The sequence below is a fragment of the Crotalus tigris genome, unplaced genomic scaffold, assembly GCF_016545835.1.
Source record: "Crotalus tigris isolate CLP2741 ecotype Arizona unplaced genomic scaffold, ASM1654583v1 scf7180000017716.2861928, whole genome shotgun sequence".
NCBI classification, from domain to species: Eukaryota; Metazoa; Chordata; class Lepidosauria; order Squamata; family Viperidae; genus Crotalus; species Crotalus tigris.
In genome coordinates, this window is record NW_024096587.1 from 2,088,236 (window position 1) to 2,107,259 (window position 19,024).

General features: G+C 37.8%; 2 protein-coding genes across 4 annotated transcripts in view; one reads left to right on the forward strand and one right to left on the reverse strand.

Moving 5' to 3' along the window:
• Positions 1–18,698, reverse strand: part of LOC120306122 (extracellular calcium-sensing receptor-like) — an 86,914-nt gene extending 68,216 nt beyond the window's left edge. The window contains exon 1 of one of the 2 annotated variants that reach the window (XM_039338800.1): positions 18,579–18,698. The gene's annotated coding sequence lies outside the window, so the exon portion shown is untranslated. Of the gene's footprint in view, positions 1–6,782; positions 7,372–18,578 lie in introns of those variants that run through there. The other variant, XM_039338799.1, reaches the window with a different exon arrangement.
• A 152-nt stretch (positions 18,699–18,850) lies between these two features.
• MAN1A2 (mannosidase alpha class 1A member 2) overlaps positions 18,851–19,024 on the forward strand; it is a 98,016-nt gene continuing 97,842 nt past the window's right edge. For both annotated transcript variants that reach the window (XM_039338802.1, XM_039338803.1), the window contains exon 1: positions 18,851–18,987. The gene's annotated coding sequence lies outside the window, so the exon portion shown is untranslated. The remainder of the gene's footprint in view (positions 18,988–19,024) is intronic.

A 19,024-nucleotide genomic window follows, 5' to 3' on the forward strand; every position in this document is an offset into this window, starting at 1 on the left:
TATGAAAAAGATATAAAATCAGCAGGTTTTTACAAAGAACAGACCTCATTAGATAAAATTTTGTTAAAAACAGATGAGAATTTGATTAGAAAACTCTATAAATTTCTTTTAAACTGGAAGATGGAAGAAGAACAAGTGAAAGAAACAATGATAGTATGAGCAAAGAACTTTGGACATTCTATAGAATTGAAAGACTGGCAAAAACTTTGGGATAAAAATATTAAGCTTATAAAAGTAGTAGCATATAAAGAAAACTTATATAAGATGTTTTATAGATGGCATATGACACCAGTTCGCTTAGCGAAAATGTTTAAAAATGTTTCGGATATTTGCTGGAAATGTAAACAACAGCCAGGCACTTACTATCATGCCTGGTGGATATGCCCTATTACTAAGAAATATTGGTCTAAGATCCATAGATGGTTGGAAAAGATGATGAAACTACAGATAGAATTTAAACTGGAATTGTTTTTGTTAGGAATATTAAGACCTAATTATGGTAAAGAGAATGACTATTTGATATTGCATGTTTTAACAGCTGCAAGGATAGTATTTGCCCAATTTTGGAAAAATGAGAACTTACCATCTGACCAGATTATAATTACTAAAATTTTAGAGTGTGCAGAAATGGATAGACTAACATTAGAAATGAAAGAAAAAGATGATTCAATTTATTTTAGAACTTGGGAAAATTTTTATCAATGGTTAGAGACACGTTAGAACTTGAAGGATTCAATATTTTAGAATAGATGACTGATTTTTAACCGAGTTCTAACTAACATTTTGATGATATGATTATTTTTCCTGACTTACTTTCATTTGTTACTTTTGATTGTTAGGATTTTTTGAGATTTTATTAGCAGTGTTTACTTAATAGATTAACGTATTTGTTTACTAATTGTTCTTAATATGTTATAGTCTAAGCTTCGTAAAAATGGTTGAATATGATGTTTATTCATTATTATGATCTGGACGGTAGCTTGTTTGTTGAAATACGTGGTTGTACCTATCCTTATTTTACCCTAAACCCTTTATTCCCTTCCCCTTCCCCTCTCCTCCCACCTGCTCCCTTTACCATACCTGTATGGTTCCTATTTTTCCTCATCTATGTAAACTTAATAAAAATTTTGTTTTAAAAAAAAGAACTTCCCTATGTCAGTGCACAGGCACACTGACTATAGACCCAGTGGTTCCCACCACTGAGGCAAGCAGAGAATGGTTTCTAGTGGGAGTAATGATTTCCCATGATGAAGTTACGAAGCCTCTAATAAAAGACATTTCAGAATTCTTGAAGTCCTTATAATAGCAAGAATCTCCTTGAAATGAAATGAAATTTGATATAATCTCATCATGGTCATGTCCATGAAAAACTATTGTGTACATTATGTCTTTTGTAGCCTGCTAGTTTAAATAATTAGGGAGGGGGAATATCTACACCAGATTTAAGTGTACTTGTAAAGTATAAAAATCTGGGAACTCCTTCATGGTGTCTTAATATTATGCTATTCAAATAAACACAATGGTATTCCATATTCATATAATGAATAGACAAAGTCACCAGTGCTACAACTGTTAAAGTATAGCCATTTTAATGTTTAAAATAACTGATTGAATACGGGTAGTACAGTACTGCATTTTAGCCTCCCCTTTCAGACAATCAGAACTTTTCACTTTAAGGTCCCTTCCCCCGTTCTCCTCACTATTCCATTGTTTCTCCTAAAATTCATAATTGTATTTACCTATTACTCTCTGCTTAAGAGTCATATGTGTTATGAATCTATGACAAATTTCTAGTCAGTAGTCCAAGATCTATCTCTTTATTAAGGATGTTACCTAATTTTGGTAAATTTCTGGTTCATGAGCTGGCAAGGGATAGATTAGACCAAGCATAGGGGCACTTGATCTCCTGAATGGCATGGAGCAGTGCCCTATCTTGTGTTTAATCCCTGCTGTGTTGTTGACAGGCATTGCCAAGGGCCTGTACACTCCCTATTAGTTCAGTCAGAGGCCAAGTGGAGAGACACCACTCCCCAGAAAAAGATGACCAAAGCTAGAATTCATGGCTTTTATTTCATATTTAGCATACTGTCAGCCCTCCTCCCTAACTTCTCAATGCTTTCGTCTCTCAAAATCTGGAAACCATCAACATAAGGGTCTCCCAAAAATCCATTCATGGAAGCTCTAACCTGCTTGATTTGGATATATTAGGGTCCTTAGACATGTAGTATCTCCATCTGTTCCTGGAGATGGGCTAGCAAACTCGTGTAAGAATCCTTCCTTGGTTTTTATTCTCATCAATTCTAGCTGTCACATTCCCTCCAGATATCTCTAGAGCTTTACAGAACCTTTTGTTTGTGAGCCACATTAAGAATGGATAACTCAGATTTTACATTTGTTTTTAAGTCTAGGGAGAGTAGAGTTACTTTGCTCATCATTTCCAAATGTCATAAGTACTTCTGGTAGAGCATCACCACTTCCATAAGTTATTTCATGGAAATAACTAGCTGCAAATATCTGTACCCCCATTCTTCTTCAGTGACATAGTGCCTCTTTGCAGCACTGGCAGTCTACTACTAAGAGGAAAAACATCGCAGTGTTTGAGGACAACAGTTGTAATCATCTTGTCCCAGAAAGCAATTGCTTGGAGTGAATGTAAGTCGTTTCCATTCTATGCAGGTAGGGTGAACTATGATTGGTATGAATGAGAGATAAGAATAGAAGTTATGATGGTTCATCTGCCTGTTAAGTGGTGATCCACCTGCTCAAAATGGAATTGCAGTTCCTTGGAAAGAGCAAGGTAGTAGCCTTGTGATGTCTTGTAATGAATGGGTTTAAATCAAGTTTTGCTAATAGAAAAATTGGGAATCTTTAGTATTTGCAATAGTATTACTACAGCACGGCAAAATTATATTGCATACTATCAGTATTTATATCAGTATCGTTACACACAAGGCTGAGTGTAAATCAGTCTGATGTACAATTTGCATTTGCTGCCTGAGCAGTGTATTCAATTAATTACAAAGAGACTTCAGTCCAAATGATGGATCATCAGCACACCTTCATCCTAATACAGTAAGACTGTGTAGTAATGTTCAAATTTCTTATGACTCTCAGAGTGTGGAAAAGAAACCTTAGAGCTGGAAGGGACCTTGGAGGTCTTCTAGTCTAGCCCCCTGCTCAAGCAGGAGAACCTACACCGTCTCAGACAGGTGAATGTCCAGTCTCTTTTTACAAATCTCCAGTGATGGAGTGCCCACGATTTCTGGGGGTATGCTGTTCCACTGGTTGATTGTCCTCACTGTCAGGAAGTTTCTCCTTAGTTCCAGGTTGCTTCTCTTTTTGATCAGTTTCCAACCATTGTTTCTCGTTCTTCTCTCTGGTGCTTTGGTGAATAACCTGCCCCTCTCTGCCCCGTGGAAGCCCCTCAGATACTGGAACACTGCTATCATGACATAAAAATCTAATAAATACAGAAAGCTGCAAGAAGGAACTAATAATTACAGTATCCTTAAATACTTAAGAATGCATTAGTGTTTTTCACCACTGGGATATTTATGATGCTTAGTAGATCATTTGGCTTGGCTTTATTTCCTGTTAATGTAGACAACTTAATGCAATATTTTGGACATCAGCGCCAATAATCTCAATCAAAATATTTAATAGTACATTTGAAGTCTAGATTCTTTCAGATCTAGAGCTTTTTCTCTGAGCTGTAGTTGGAATGCACCTCTTGTTAGATGCAATAATAATGGAACAAACAAGTTAGTAAAAGAGCTGATCTGATTGTTCCAAGCTGATTGACTTTCAAGAAGTCCTGAATTCTTTCAGTTGAACAAATTGCTGTTCAGATGACTATTAAAAATCTTTTGCAGTTCCTTGGGAGGTTCTTTAGAAAGCCATAAATGACATAATATCCTTACATATAATCAGTGACTTTTAGTTACTTTCCCCAACATAATACACAGTGTAAATTTTTACTGAGCTCAGTGACCAAATTTAAACACAGTTCTACAAAAAGAGCTATAGAGCTTGGGGGGGGGGGAGCAAAAACAAATTCTAGGAAAATTCCATACAATAAAAGGTGAACTAAAAAGCTATAAAAATAAAAATGTTAAGATATAGGAGAAGATCTAAAATATTTGAAATCTTTTGCTTGAAATAAACATGTATTCATCCTAGCACTGCAACTAAACCCAGAGGAGTCACTAATTTACAATATTTTTATTGAATCATTTATTTAAGTATATTTAATTGAGAGAATAAGAATAACAACTTCTCTGCCAGAATCTGTTAAAAAAATTATCACAGCATAGGCTTCTCTAGGATCCAATGGTTTAAGCAGCATGATGAAGCCAGTGCTATGAGGCAAGCTCCACCCCTTATCATGCTTGTATGATATGATAATGTACAGAGTTGCCTCATAGTGCCTCTCTTGAAAAAAAAAAAATCCATGGTAGTAATGTCCTTTCTCAGGTAAAGAGTGAACATCGCTTGATATATTTGGTATTTGATGCTGATGTTACCCCATGAAGTAATTACTAAAATTCAAAGCAATGATTGATTTTTTTTGAAGAAAAAAAAAAGAAATCTTGGGGGGGGGGGAAATCCCCTAATTAATCTTTCATCACTTTCCTTCACTCACATATACAGCCGATGCAGCCAGTCAGTAGGGTACAGTGGGTGAAGGAGCCATTCCTAATTGTAGTAGGCCAACATAAGAAAACATCATCATGACATTGTAACACAAACTCTGCCCTTTGATATTAGCATCATAATATCACAGGCAAGATTGTAAAGAGAAGAGTTACATTGCAATATTGTGATATGGTTTCATCAGTTTGCCCCCCCCCCCCGTCTTCTTCTTTGGACTCTTATGTCCAAAGGAAGGGATAAAGGGGAGGTACTAGATTAGGAAGATTAAGGTTTAAACTTTAATCTTACTCTCAATCATAGAAGTGCACTGACTTTTAGCCAGTCACTCTTTCTCAGCCCAAACTCCCTTGCTGTTCAGGAGAAAAATTGGAGTAGGCACTTCTACATATACAACTTTGACCGTTTTTATTATTAAATAAATAAAACAGGCTATACAGGCCAGCAGACCAGTCAGATCTCTTGCTCATCTGTAGTCAGCGGCAACTTTTGTGCTCAGAAAAGCCGAATGTGCCAAGATCTACAATTAAAGAACAAGTGATGTGTATATGTGTGTAAGAGTGAGTTATTTCTGGGAGCTGAATTTTGTTTCTTTGTTCTTAAATGGTACAGTTTAGAAGATCTTATTGAAGTGGGTAGCCTTGTTTTCCCATTTTGCTCTATATATTGAAAACTTGCTTTGTTTAGAATATAGCTTTTAGCAAAAATGGCAATGATTTATTAATCTATCTCATTTACACACCCTGCATTGACACATACAGGTCAAACCTAAGAGAGGCACAATGGGTACAAACCTGAAAATCATAGATGAATATTCAAAGACACTAGAAAATCAAGCAAAAGCATCAAAACTAATTTCAGATGTTTCATACCACATTACAATATTAGTAAAACATTTTTAAAAGAGAAGCTGTTTTATCAGCATTCCTTTCTTTTAAGAAATCTCATTTTTCAGCTGCAAGATGAATTTTTAATAAATTGTTATGTACAAGAGTAAATTTCTTTGTTGTTCATGGCATTAATTTCCATATGAATAAATTTAGACTTCTGCTCCTGTAGTCTGAATGAACACAATGCAAAGGAGTTGCAATCCTAGATTTGCAGATATGGGCTGTGAAACTCATAAAATACAAAACTTTTTCCTGAACTATTATGCACAGAACTAGCATGAAAACATCAAATTATTTGCTAAAGTAGGGCTTTTTCTACAGTGAATATGTTTGACTCTGGGTGAGATCTCAAGTAGATCCTCTTTTAACATTTCAATATAACTTGAAGTGGATTATCACCACAAAGGAAAGTTTTTCAAAACTAGCATCTTCCAGTTCTGATGGAACTGTGATTCCCAATCCGTATGCTGCCCTTATTCCTTCCTAAGATGCTATTGTTAGGGAAGGTGCCTGCATCAGGCCCTGGAACCAAACTTTTAAGGCCAATTTAAAAAAGATAATACCTCTGAGCATCTTGATAGTTAATCTATTACTAAAATAGCTTGTTTTCTTCTGTTATCCCAATTTAACTTTTATTCCACTAGTAACTAATCTGGAGAGTTAGAGTGCTTGCCAATTACCCTTCCTTCTTGGATGTAAGGACCCATTAATGCATGGGTGAGTGTGCATGGGCACAAGATTTGCAGTGTTCCAAAAATATCCAGTAAAAATTGCAGAAAATGAAGGCCATTTCCTGACTGCCTGTTGGTAGCTATAACCCTGGGGCAGCTTTCTTATAAAAACCTACTTAGAATCAAAACCCACTGAACATAATGGGATTAACCCTAGATGTGGCTGTTGCCCAATGTATGAGAGCCGGCAAGACTCCATCAACTGATTTCCACCACAGGCGATGGATCTCACTCCTAAGGAATTGGGTGCGTGTTGGATCGCAACTGCAAATCCCTTTTGGAGCACCGTCCAAGATCCCCCATTATATGCTACTCAAAAGCCAAGGCATGCGCGGAGGCCAGACCTATTAACCACGACCTTTTTAAGCAAGCTAGCCGTTCCGCTCCAGCTCTCGTCTCGCAAGTGGCTCCTTCCATCTAGTTTCCCGTCTTAGAAGCTTAGAAACCCAGCCTCATCGAGCGCAGCAACGCTCGTTGGCGGTGATCACCCCCAAACGCCAGCCGCTCTTACCCCAAAGGAAAGAAGGCAGCGCCCGCCTGTCACGGCGACGACCCGCGCGTCCAGGTCCAGGCTTGCTGCCAGGGAAATGGATCTGCAGTCTCCGCACCGTCTAGGCATCCAGCAGAGGAGAGAGACTGGGCCAGCCCACCGGCAGAGCCCCGCGCAGAGCGCCCAGCCTCAGTCCACCTGTCTGGGAGCCGCCTGAGAGCTTAGCCTTGTCCATCGCCAGCCCGCGTTCACGTCGCGAGGCTAAGTTTCTTCAGCCACCCTTCGGGTAGAGCGCTGCAGAAGGAGAAAGGGCCACGGGGACCCCTGTTCGGGCGCCGACTCTGTGCCGGGGAAGGAGGGGGCAGCCGCAGTCCCGTCCCAAGATTGCAAAAAGTTTCTTGCTCCACCCTGGGGCGGGCGGTGGGGGTCGCGAAGTAACTCGCTCGCTCCGGGGCCCTGAATGAGGGCACAGCCAGTCTGCATATTCATTAGATGAGTAGGTAGAAAGTGGTCCCTTGGACTGCGTAGCCAGAAGTGGTGGGCGCCATTTCAGAATTTCAAAGAGAGAAAGCAAAGAAGTTCAATGCATGTCTTGAGCTAGCTTTTAAGCATCCTTCCTGTTTTTTCTAGGCTGCTAGATGCAAGTAAGGAATTAAGGTAGGAGTGTGCCCAAATTCTAGGGAGACTGAAACATGTTGATCAATTTTATTAACACTGAAAGTCAATGTTCTCTAATGTTCCACAGGAATATTAAATTTAAGATTAAATTAAAGGCTTAGATTTAATCTTGGATAGCTCTCCAACTAGATTTTATTATATCTATGTAAATTAGCAGAAAATTTAATGCACAAGAAATGTGCCATAATCATCTTCAATCATCCTTTTTTTATCAATTACCTTTTAAGAAGGATATTGGGACTTTTAAAAAGATTTTTAAAAATATATACATATGTTGAGAAATTGATTTTTACTAACATGTGGGTAATGGGATTTTTTTTTTCATTTTACACTATTATATACCTCAGGTGAAATCACAATGCTTTATTCTGGAGTACATTGTCAATTAATTCAGAATTTTTCCAACCTACAGCTCAGCTCTGGGTGGCATCAGAAAATCCAGGCTGCTAACATCCAAATTAAACTTACAAAAGAATAATAATAGAAAAAAATGAGAAAAACACATATATGTCAGATTTCTCCTGTTGCAATTTAAACAGGAAATAGTTATCTCAGGAGCAAGAATCTTATATATACTGAAGATTACGGTTATACAATAATACAAGAATTTCAGTAAATTCTGTGCTTTCAAATGAGAAGGCTGTATACAAGTAGTCCTCGACTTATGAACACAATTCAGCCCCCCAATTTCTGTTGTTAAGTGAGATATTTTTTAAATGAGTTTTGCTCCATTTTGCAACCTTCCTTACCATAGTTGTTAAGCGAGTCACTGCAGTTGATAAGTTAATAACCTGGTTGTTATCTGGCTTCCCCATTGACTGTCTTGTCAGAAGGTTGCAAAAGGTGATCAGTTGATCTTGGGACACAGCAATGGTCATAAGTATGAACCAGTTGCTAAGTGTCTGAATTTTGATCACATGATCATGGGGATGCTTCAAAGATCATAACTTGAAAGTGGTCATAAGTCACTTTTTTCAATGCTATTGTAACTTTGAATGGTCACTAAATGAACTATTGTAAATTGAGGACTACCTGTATTGGCAATCTAGGATGACAAATCTCTTGCCTGTTTTCTTGTGCATTTTTCAGTGCAAAGGGAAGGGGGCTTGTCTTGAATATTTTGCAAATGTTCATTTTCTTGTTAATCCTATTCTATACTGTATGCTGTAGATTTCTTGGTAATCCTGTTCTATACTGTATGCTGTAACTCTCAATCTCCAAAAGATCTCATAAAGAGCCAGCCTTTTGTTACTTAGTGGAATGAGTGGGAGGGGGCAAAGAGATTTTAGTGTCCAGCATAGAGCTAGGATAGCAATTGAGAAGGCCTGTCTCTGGATCCATTCCTCTTTATTCTGTTGGGGAGGGGAGCCAGTTTATCCTTATATGTATGGATTGTATGAGAAATCTTGGGCTTGTCTTGTCATGCGTGAAAGAGGAGTGATCGCAGGAGTGATCTGCTGTTCATCTTTCCTTCTTCAACATACAAATCAGTTTAATGAGGTTTTCTGTGGAGCACAACACCATTGCACTGCAACCACTTACATTTTTGGAGACATTGAGAGCAACTGACCTGGATCTCAAATGTGAAAGAAGCTCCATTCTGACTACAGTTCACTACTTTTCATTTAAGTCAGTAAAAAGAATCGGATGAAATATCCCAAGAGTTTCTTGAATGTTGGAATTTTCCCACTCACTGTTTTTGCCCTTCTTTTCTTAACAGTTTCCTGTAATTGCATTGCTGTTTTTATAATAGAAAGGTTTCTTGAGTTGAAGCATTGAGGCAATGACCCGTAGTAATATACATGGACCAAGAATATGTGCCCTGAGAGTCAGAGCATCTGAGCTCTTGATAATTATAAGTAGGTGGTGAGATATGGTATGGAAAAATATCTTACATTAAAGAGCTCAGTTAAATGTGCATTAGCTGAACTTTTTAAGCAAACATTTTGGAAGGAAATTAACAAGTTCAAGATACAACAGAATGTGACAGATGCCTTATGACAGAAATTATATTCCATCTGGATAAAAGGTTCCTTTTCTTCTTTCATAACTTTGTTTTTCTTGAAGATACATTCTATTGTATACCTGATTTTTTTTAAGACATAATCTACAGAAATAAAATTTAATTTTGTTTTTAAAACTGTTCATTGCTAGGAAGCTCCAATTCTGGCAAGTATACTCTTAACTAACCTGAATGTTCCTCCAGCACCATATTGGGGAAATAAATAAACTAAATAAATAAATAAATTGGGAAGTACAGTATGTTCTTGGAAGGAGATTTCCTATGGAATATAGCATAAAGGCCATATTCATTGACCTTCCTTGTGGTATTGTTATTGACTATAGGGCCTTTTCCCACTACTGTTCAGTTTTGTTTATTAATTAGTCAGACAATCATATCAAATAAAATAGAGTAAAATAATAGAGTAAAATAATAAAAGAATATAGTGATATAAAACTATTCAGTGAAATAATCATATATGGTCATCACCTTGGCAGTCATCACCAATCTGTCTTTTCAGTATGATGGCTTTAACTATAGACTTGGCAGTTGTTCTTACTGCCCATGTGTTGGAGGTACCTATTAATCGTGCCCCAGTGGACTGTCCTCTCAATTGGTGACCTTAAATGCTGGGCTGTGGCTGAAGAATATAGTTGGGAGTCAAAGAGGATATGAGAGATATCATCTATTTTACACACACACACACACACACACACACACACACATACACACACACTACTCTTTCTCTCTCTCTTCCCCCCCCCCCTCCAGTCTGGATAAGGTGAAATCACCCTTGTTTTGCTATAGAATCCATGAACTTAAATCTGGTTAGGGCTGTCATTTAGCTCTGTTAGATATTTTTCTAGTTGAAAAATGTTCTGGGCCAGCCATTTTAAGGATTTGATGTTAGCAAGTGTCTCTATATGAGCTTGAGCACTAATATCCAGGACCCTCTGCTGAAAATGTCTTTGGTTTGGGTGATGACTGAGATGAACTAGGGAAGTGAAAATCCATAGAACAATATGACTTAGGAAGCAGAGTGCTGATAAATGTATTTGGCATGTGGACAGCAGAGGAATCCTGGGATGTTATGGACTTAGATATTAAACAGCACCCTTGTCTAACATTACTGGTAATAGGTATGGTACGTGTTGGGGTGCTATTTATTCTTGTAAGGACTTTTAGAGGGCCTTAACCAAGCATAGGAGTCTGGGTTTCATGTCTAGAACTGCAAATTTATTCCACAGAATGTCTCTGTTAATAGAATCAAATGCCACACTAAAGTCAACAGGCCTTTCTCCACTACTGAATTAAAATATTATCCCCCATCTTTGATCTAGCGAAAACAATACTGGCATAATATTTCCTGCCTCTGTGACATCTATTTTGAATCCTTACCTGCCAAGTGATATGGTCCTGGTTTGTGAAAGTGCCCTCTATTATGGTAAAATGATTGGTGTTCCCCTCTAGCCAAGCTGCAGGAAATGCATTCCTGCTGAAGGAATGGGGTAAGTCCACTTCAATAATTCTGGTTGTCTTTCCTAAGCTGGTTTTTCTGCCCTTCTCCCACATCCTATATGGACACCTCCCAAGTTAAAAGAATAGGACATAAAGAAGACCCTGGGACCCAGGGTGGATAGAGGCAGACTTTGACACAATTATGCAACCAGTGAACTGCTGTAGTTCTGAGGATTGAAATTGACTAGCTGCGTAATAAACCTGCAGCCAAAAGCCACATTAAAGTGTTATCCATATGTCCTTGAGCTGGCAGAAAAGTATATTGCTATAAAATTAGTTTCAATTGCTGAGACCTGTCACAATGACAAAACTGGAGTCTTGTCCTATTCTTATTATTTTAATGTGGGAGATGGCAAGAAAATGGACTGGAGGGTTTCCCAGCTTCATTTCCCCTTCCATTAAGTGTTGCCTACCAGCTGGAGACCCCTGTCCCACAGCCTTTCCTAATGTCTGGTATGAAAAGGTTAGGCCCACAGGCAGTTGCTTTGTCTGGCACATTAAGCCATCTTTGTTGCCCAACCAACAGGTCCTAGGGGACTTGGAACAGGGGACTGAATTAAACAAGAAGGAGGAATCACTATTTAGCAAACTCCATCTCCAGACAGTGCTGCCCAGGATTGTCAGTGCTGGCAGAGACCAGGTTATGGTTGGTAGCACCTAGAAATAGACTGGATAAACATAGACTGAATAGAGTAAGTGAAACAATCCTCCTGCCTCGGCAATAAAAACAGTAAAAACATGGCCATGCAACCATTTCGTTGACAGAAGCAGCAGAAAGCCTGTAATTCCACAACCGAGAGCATCCAATTCCCAGTTTAAGCTGAATTTCATGCAGAATGAACTAGTGCTTTCACTCCTGTTTTTTAAAAAAAAACATTGTAAGTATAGCACTCTTTCAAAGGACCACTAAATCCAAGTTTAGAAGTGTTTTGGAAGGCACTGGTGGCTAGGCATTATCAGGACAGATATCTTTGTGGAAACTAGATGACTGTTTTCTTCTGCAACCCAAATCTGGATTATCAAGAAAGGCAGTGCCCTGAAACTGTAGGGGAGGGACATTTCTGCAGCAGCTTAAATAGGAGCTGGACAGATCCCAAACTGTGTGTATCAGCAACCATATTGTTGATGACATGTACTAGATCCTATCCATGACCAATTTTAGTTCAGAGAAGAAGAAAAATACTAATTTGAAACTGGAACAGCTGGAGACAACTTTAATGTATCTTAGCTGTTGGTGGAAGATGGTGGCAGAGATGTTTAAAAGGATTTATTAGGGCACATTATTGTATGGCTAAGGGTACTTGAGGATAGGGCTCTTGCTTTGGGGAGGGTATATGAGTAAGATTGAAACTGACAAATAGAAGTAAGTTGGCAAATTCAACATTCATTACTTTCAGGACGCTGCATTAAAAAAACCCAGGGTAGCTACATCTTAAAAGTAGATATAAATTTTAAAATATTGTTAAAATGCAGTATTGTAGTGAAAAGCATGCCCTTTTTTTCTGCAGTTGACAATAAAGTGCCATAGAAATAACTGTAATGCTCTCCAATGATTTAATGTCAGTAAATGTAATTCCTTCCTATGCTAAGCATTAATATGATCAGCTCCAATGTGGGTATCTTTTTTTTTTTTTTTTTTTTTTGCCAGCAATAGCCATGTCCATGAGGACAAATGATTCATTCTGTATTCAAAAAGAATCAGGGCTGTTGTGTAATGGGTAAGTTAGATTGAAATTTGCTCAGCTATAAAGCTCAATGAATGACCTTGGGCCATTCACTTTACCTCAGCTTCTTATTCGACTGAGGGCTGATATGAAGATAAGCAAGATGGGGGGAAAGGGCACAAAAGAATAAACAAGAACACTTCAAAGCCACGGGTGTTAATAGTGCTCCTACTATCAAGTCAACATCTCCCTCTGCTGACTTTTAGAAGTCTTCTACAGCTATGATTTATTAACCCCCCTTATCCAGAATGCTTTATTTCATTTTGAAACATTCACCTTCCAAGGTCATTTCATTTACACTCTGTCATAAAATTAAGGCCAGAATCCCAAACAAATGTATAAGTGAGCACACTTTATTAATTAAAAGAGGACTTATTTTCTGAGTAAACATTTTTCTAAGTGAGCTGAAATGTATTCACTGATGAAGTTCACAGGATGACACTGGGCCACTCATTTTCTCTCAGCCTTTCAGGGATATTGTGAGGATAAACTGAAAGAAGAACCCCTGAGGAAGAAATAGACTAATAGAGTATAAAAATGTAGTGGTAAAGATAGCAGGCATATTTATTTTTTACCTCCAATTATGATTCTTTATTCATGGTAATTGCAACTGAGCACGTTCTGATGATTTTTCCAGGGTACTTATGTGCTACTTATATAATCAAAATGTGAACATAACATCAGGAGAGGCAACAGCTGATTTCTTAACTTGCAACTTTTCTTCTTGATACTTTAAGCATATTATTGCAATGATTACATTTTGGGAGATTAAAATTGATCTTTTGAGGGGGGGGCAAGCTTTAGTAATTTAGAAAGGAAATATCAGCTCACCTTCTAAATGTTGATTTTTAAAACTAGTAGCCAGCACGGTTTGTTAAAAAACAGATCATGCCAAACCAATCTTATTTCATTCTTTGACAAAGTGACTAAATTAGTAGATCAGCAAAATGCTGTGGGCATAGTATATTTGGACTTCAGCAAGGCATTTGATAAAGTAGACCACAACCTGCTGCTTAGTAAGTTAGAAAAAGGTGGGATAGACAACATCACCACCAGATGGATTTGTAACTAGATGACAAACTGTAATTAATGAGTAGTCCTACATCTATATGGAAGGGAGTAAGCAGGGAATACCAAAAGAGTACGAGTAGGCTCAGTATTCTTCAATATTTTCATAAATGACTTAGATGAGGGGATAGAAGGGGAAGTCATTAAATTTGCAGATGACACAAATCTGGCAGGAATAGCTAACACCCCAGAAGACAAGCTCAGGATTCAAAAAGATCTTGGCAGACTTGAACAATGAGCCCTATCTAACAGCATGAAATTTAATGTGGAGAAAAGCAAAGTTTTGCACCTAGGCAGTAAAAACCAAAGGTACAAATATAGATTAGGCAAAATCTGGCTCAAAAACAGTAACTGTGAGAGGGACCTTGGAGTCCTAGTGGATGATCACTTAAACATGAGCCAGCAGTGTGTGGCAGCAGCCAAAAAAGCTAATACAATCCTTAGTTGTATAAATATAGGCAAAGAATCAAAATCATGTGAAGTATTAGTGCCGCTTTATAAATTCTTAGTAAAACCACACCTGGAATACTGCATCCAGTTTTGGTCACCAATTACATAAAAGATGTTGAGACTTTGGAAAAAGTGCAAAGAAGAACAACTAAGATGATTAAGGGCCTGGAGACAAAAACATATGAAGAATGGTTACAGGAATTGGGTATAACCAGACTAGAGAAAAGAAGAACTAGGAGTGGCATGATAGCAGTATTCCAGTATTTGAGGGGCTGCCACAAAGAAGAGGGGGTCAACTTATTTTCCAAAGCACCAGAAGGCAAGACAAGAAACAATGGATGGAAACTAATCAAGGAGAGAAGCAACCTAGAACTAAGGAGAAACTTCCTAACAGTGAAGACAATTAACCAGTGGAACAGCTTGACTCCAGAAGCTGTGAGTGCTTCATCACTGGAGGTTTTTAAGAAAAGACTGGACAGCCACCTATCTGAAAGGGTGTAGGATCTCCTGCTTGAGCAGGGGGTTGGACTAGAAGACCTCTAAGGTTCCTTCCAGCTCTATTCTGATTGATTGAAAAGTCACTCTTGATTTTTAAAAACTAAGGTTAATTGTTCAATTTTTCTGAAGTTAATGTAGTCTTGTTATCCTATGCATCAAATATGCTCAATATAGTTCAGTTTCAATGTAATGTCAACAACTGAGGGCTAACAGAAACTGACATCTGAGACAAGTACAATAATTTTAAGGGCTGACAGTATTGTCTGACTGACTGCTGGTGAAGAAGAAGATATGCTGAAGTTTAGTGCTGGCTCACTCCAAAGCCAGCATAGCTAATGTTTGGCATTTATATATATCGAGCTAACAGCAGAAGACAATGGCAAATTGCCTCCATGTGGTTGCCAAGAAAGCAAAATGATTACACTGCATCCAGGTAAGGTCTGCACTGAATTCAGCTCAAGGGCAACATTACTTTTTGCCCGCCTAATTAATTTGTATTTTGTTTTTTTAGCAGCATTACAAACTGGAAACCTTACTGGAATATCTTATTAGTGGCTAGCTCAGGAATTCTAGGAGTTGAAGTCCACAAGTCATAAAAGAGCCAAGGTTGCCTACCCCTGGCCTAGAATATGGTGGGTGGAGCTGGCAAGCTTCTAGGACCTCGTAAGTATTGTGGTAGCAGAGAGAGGAAGCAGTGCACAACTGAGTACGTGGCATTGGCAGACCGCTGTATTTTTAAGTCTGAGAACTGACTCACCAAATTCTGTCTCTGAATGCATAAAGGGCTATGCAGGGAACTAATCCAATTTCCTCCTCAATGTCATAATAACATTTCTGACAGATGATTATCTAAATCCTGATTAAACATTTGTCATCAGTAAGCAATTTATATTTTTATAACATTTTCCTAATATTTACTCAGTATTTGCTTTATGCTGCCTATATGTCCCTGCTCTTTAAAGCAAAAGAATCTGCCATCACATTCTCTCCCTAATCTTCTCTTCTCTTTAGATCAGGGGTAGGCAACCTTGGCTCTTTTATGACTCGTTGTCTTCAACTCCCAGAATTCCTGAACCAGCACAGCTGGCTCAGGAATTCTGGGAGTTGAAGTCCACAAGTCATAAAGAGCCAAGGTTGCCTACCCCTGCTTTAGGTTAAGCAAAGCTTCGTTCCTTGAACTGTTCCACTCAATCTGTTCCTCCTTGATATTCTGGTCACTCATCTCTGAATCTGTTCCAGTTTTCAGCATCCTTCTTAAATTATATTGTCCAGACCTTGACACAATATCTCAAATACAGCTCAACTAAAAGAGAAAATGGGAAAAACTCATTTATTTCATCTGTGTGGAACACTATGCCTTTACTAGTGCAACGTAAAATGGCATTACTGTAGCTTGTTACAGTAACTCCAAATGTTCTCAGAATAGTTCGCATCATTTCTCTCTATGATTCAATGCCTAAATATTTTGATTAAATATTTTAACAATTATCTTTATTTTATAAAAAATACATATTTATATCTATAGACTTTTATTATGTTAGTTTTGGCCCAGTGTACCAACTTTGACGATCATTTTGAATCTTTTTTCTTATAGCTACCTGGTAGCACCTATGTGACTGAGCATGAAAAATTAAGCAAGGTCAGACCTAGTTAGAACCTGTATGGGAAATAAGAGACTTAGACAGGAAAATAATCCAGAAGAAAACAATGGCAAATTATTTATATACTGTTACCAAGATCACTCCAGGGATATGTCCATGTGATCACTAGGAGTCAGGCTCATCTCAAGGCAGTTTTTATCTTTTCCTACCTGTCTTCTGATAACATGAAATCTGATACAAAGTTGAACATGCAACAACTAAAAGAAGCTGTGCTTGACAGAGTAGCATGGAGAACACTTGCCTGTAAAGTTGCCAAGAGTCGGACAAATAAACCTGGTTTATTGGTTAAAACAAACAAACTTCTCTTCTGTGTCACAAGTAGATTAGGTAATCAACTCCTGTGTAATTTATTTAGTGTAAAGATGTTTCCTATATTCCTAAAAATCCATATATTATCTTCTAGAGTCCAGATATATTTTCAAGAGTTCTTACAACAAATGAGATAAAACCTGCAAGATTTAAATTTTTAGAGCGTGACCTATATCTTCCCTGAAAAGTATTCCACTGGTCTTGAACAAGAGGGTTTGATACTAATTTGAATTTCTATCAGAAAATATACTTCTATAAAATTATAATAGCAAAACTCAAATGTTGAAGTTCTCACACTGTCAGTTTAAATCTAGTTTTCAGCCATATACTAAATAACTGGAATTTATTAAATTGCACACAAACACTGAATTTAAAGTGCTAAAAAAAAGCCTACAAAGAAATCCAAATTAAAAATGTAAGAACTTCTGTCTTCACCATCTTTTGTTTTCCTATGTGTTACAGGTAGGGTGGGTGAAGGGAGAAAATCTGTTGCCTAATCATATGTCTTGGAAAAGCCTGACTTAATTCTTATTTCCTATTTATCACCAGAGTTTTAATTATTTTAATAAGCACTCTTAGAATAAATTTGGGGCTACTGATATTATGTATTCCCATGACTAGGAACTGCTTTCTTCACGATTCCAATTCTTTTTGCTCCTTCTTTCAATACTTGATAATTTATAATACTAATGTGCTAGAGAACATTTATTAAAAAGGAACCAACTTCAAGTCAAAAATCTTTTGCCATATATGCGGTGATTTTGGGATAAGCCTCTTAAATTAAGTCATGAACTGACACAGCTCATACATTCATATCTTTAGAAGCATATTTCTAGGGAGGGGACATCTCAATATCATGGTAGAATAACAGAGCTGGGACGGGACCTTGGAGGTCTTCTAGTCCAACCCCCTGCTCAAGTAGAAGACCCTAAACCATTTCAGACAAATGTTTGTCCAATCTCTTCTTAAAAACCTCTAGTGATGGAGCACTCACAACTTCCGGAGGCAAGCTGTTCCACTTTCTTGCAATGTTATGCATTATAGTATGCTCTACATGTCCTTGTACATTGTACATTACATTTCAGTATTATGAAACACATTGCCTCATGCCAATTTCTGTTAAATGGAATAAGGATTTGTGCATTGTTGAATAAGGCCTGGATAATTACAACTCATTCACCCAGCATTAGAAAAAAAATTATTTTAATCTAGGAAGTTTTAGAACCCCAAATTCCTTGCATTTTCTAGGGGAAAGAATTCTGTCATGAAAAGCCATCCAAAATTTACCTCTTATGTCCACATAAATATTTTTTTATATACTAGCTATTATCAATAAGATCTCTATTCATGTGACAGTGCCTTGAATTCAATGAAGTGTTAGATCAAGTGGTATAATGTCTCTCAAAGAATCTGATTTACCAAAGAACTTTCAATCGGAGAGGCCCAAAACAATTTGTGGGACATTTATCCATATTTATAATTGTATTTGGTTTCATTGTACAAAGTGATAGGAAAGATTGTTGTGTATCTTGAAGAGCATTTCTCTAAAGCAAGATGCAATAAGGTTGATGAGAGCAGGACACCCCCTCCTTACCCCAAAGAGAAAATACCTTGGCAAATACAGGAAGAACCCAATACAAACTAGTGTGACTCAGTGGCAGGCTGAGGCTAAATAAACAAAAACGTAACACACACTGACTACAAAATATCACCTCTAAACCACAGGAATGCAGAACCGGCTAACAGCAATTAATATTGGCAGAGTTAGAATAGAAACACTAAAAAATACACAACAATATAATTTTGCTCCTGGAGCAAAAATTAACACTTTTTAGACAGAATTGATAAAAGAATTAACCCAACAATAGACACTGACCAACAAATCAGAAAAGACAAATTTTAAACTCACCAATCAGAAATGACAATTTTGGAAACCATGAAAGGGTATAAGAACTCATGTTTGAGGACCATTCTGTCTAGCTAGCTGGGGACTCATGCTGAATTGTCACTCAACTTTAATCTCCGTGATTAAACCTCTCTTTCCAGGAGCTGGCTTCACATTCTATTTGTTCTTCTCTGTGCTGGGAAAAACCCTGGCTGGAACAGCCTGAACAGGGGAATTCCTCCCAACAATTACCTGGTGACCAATGAAGGGACTTTCAGCTCACTCAGCCACCAGACTGGGCCTGGAACAGCCATCACCCAGCTGCAGCGGACACCTTGTTCTGCAAGGAAGTCTCCACAGACCCTGCCCGCTCGGCAACGGGTATTAAAGGGAGTTTTTGAGTCTTCCGCTCAAACAGCTACCTGGAAAGAGGGTACGTGCCACCATATTTAAATTTCTAGATTCAAAGC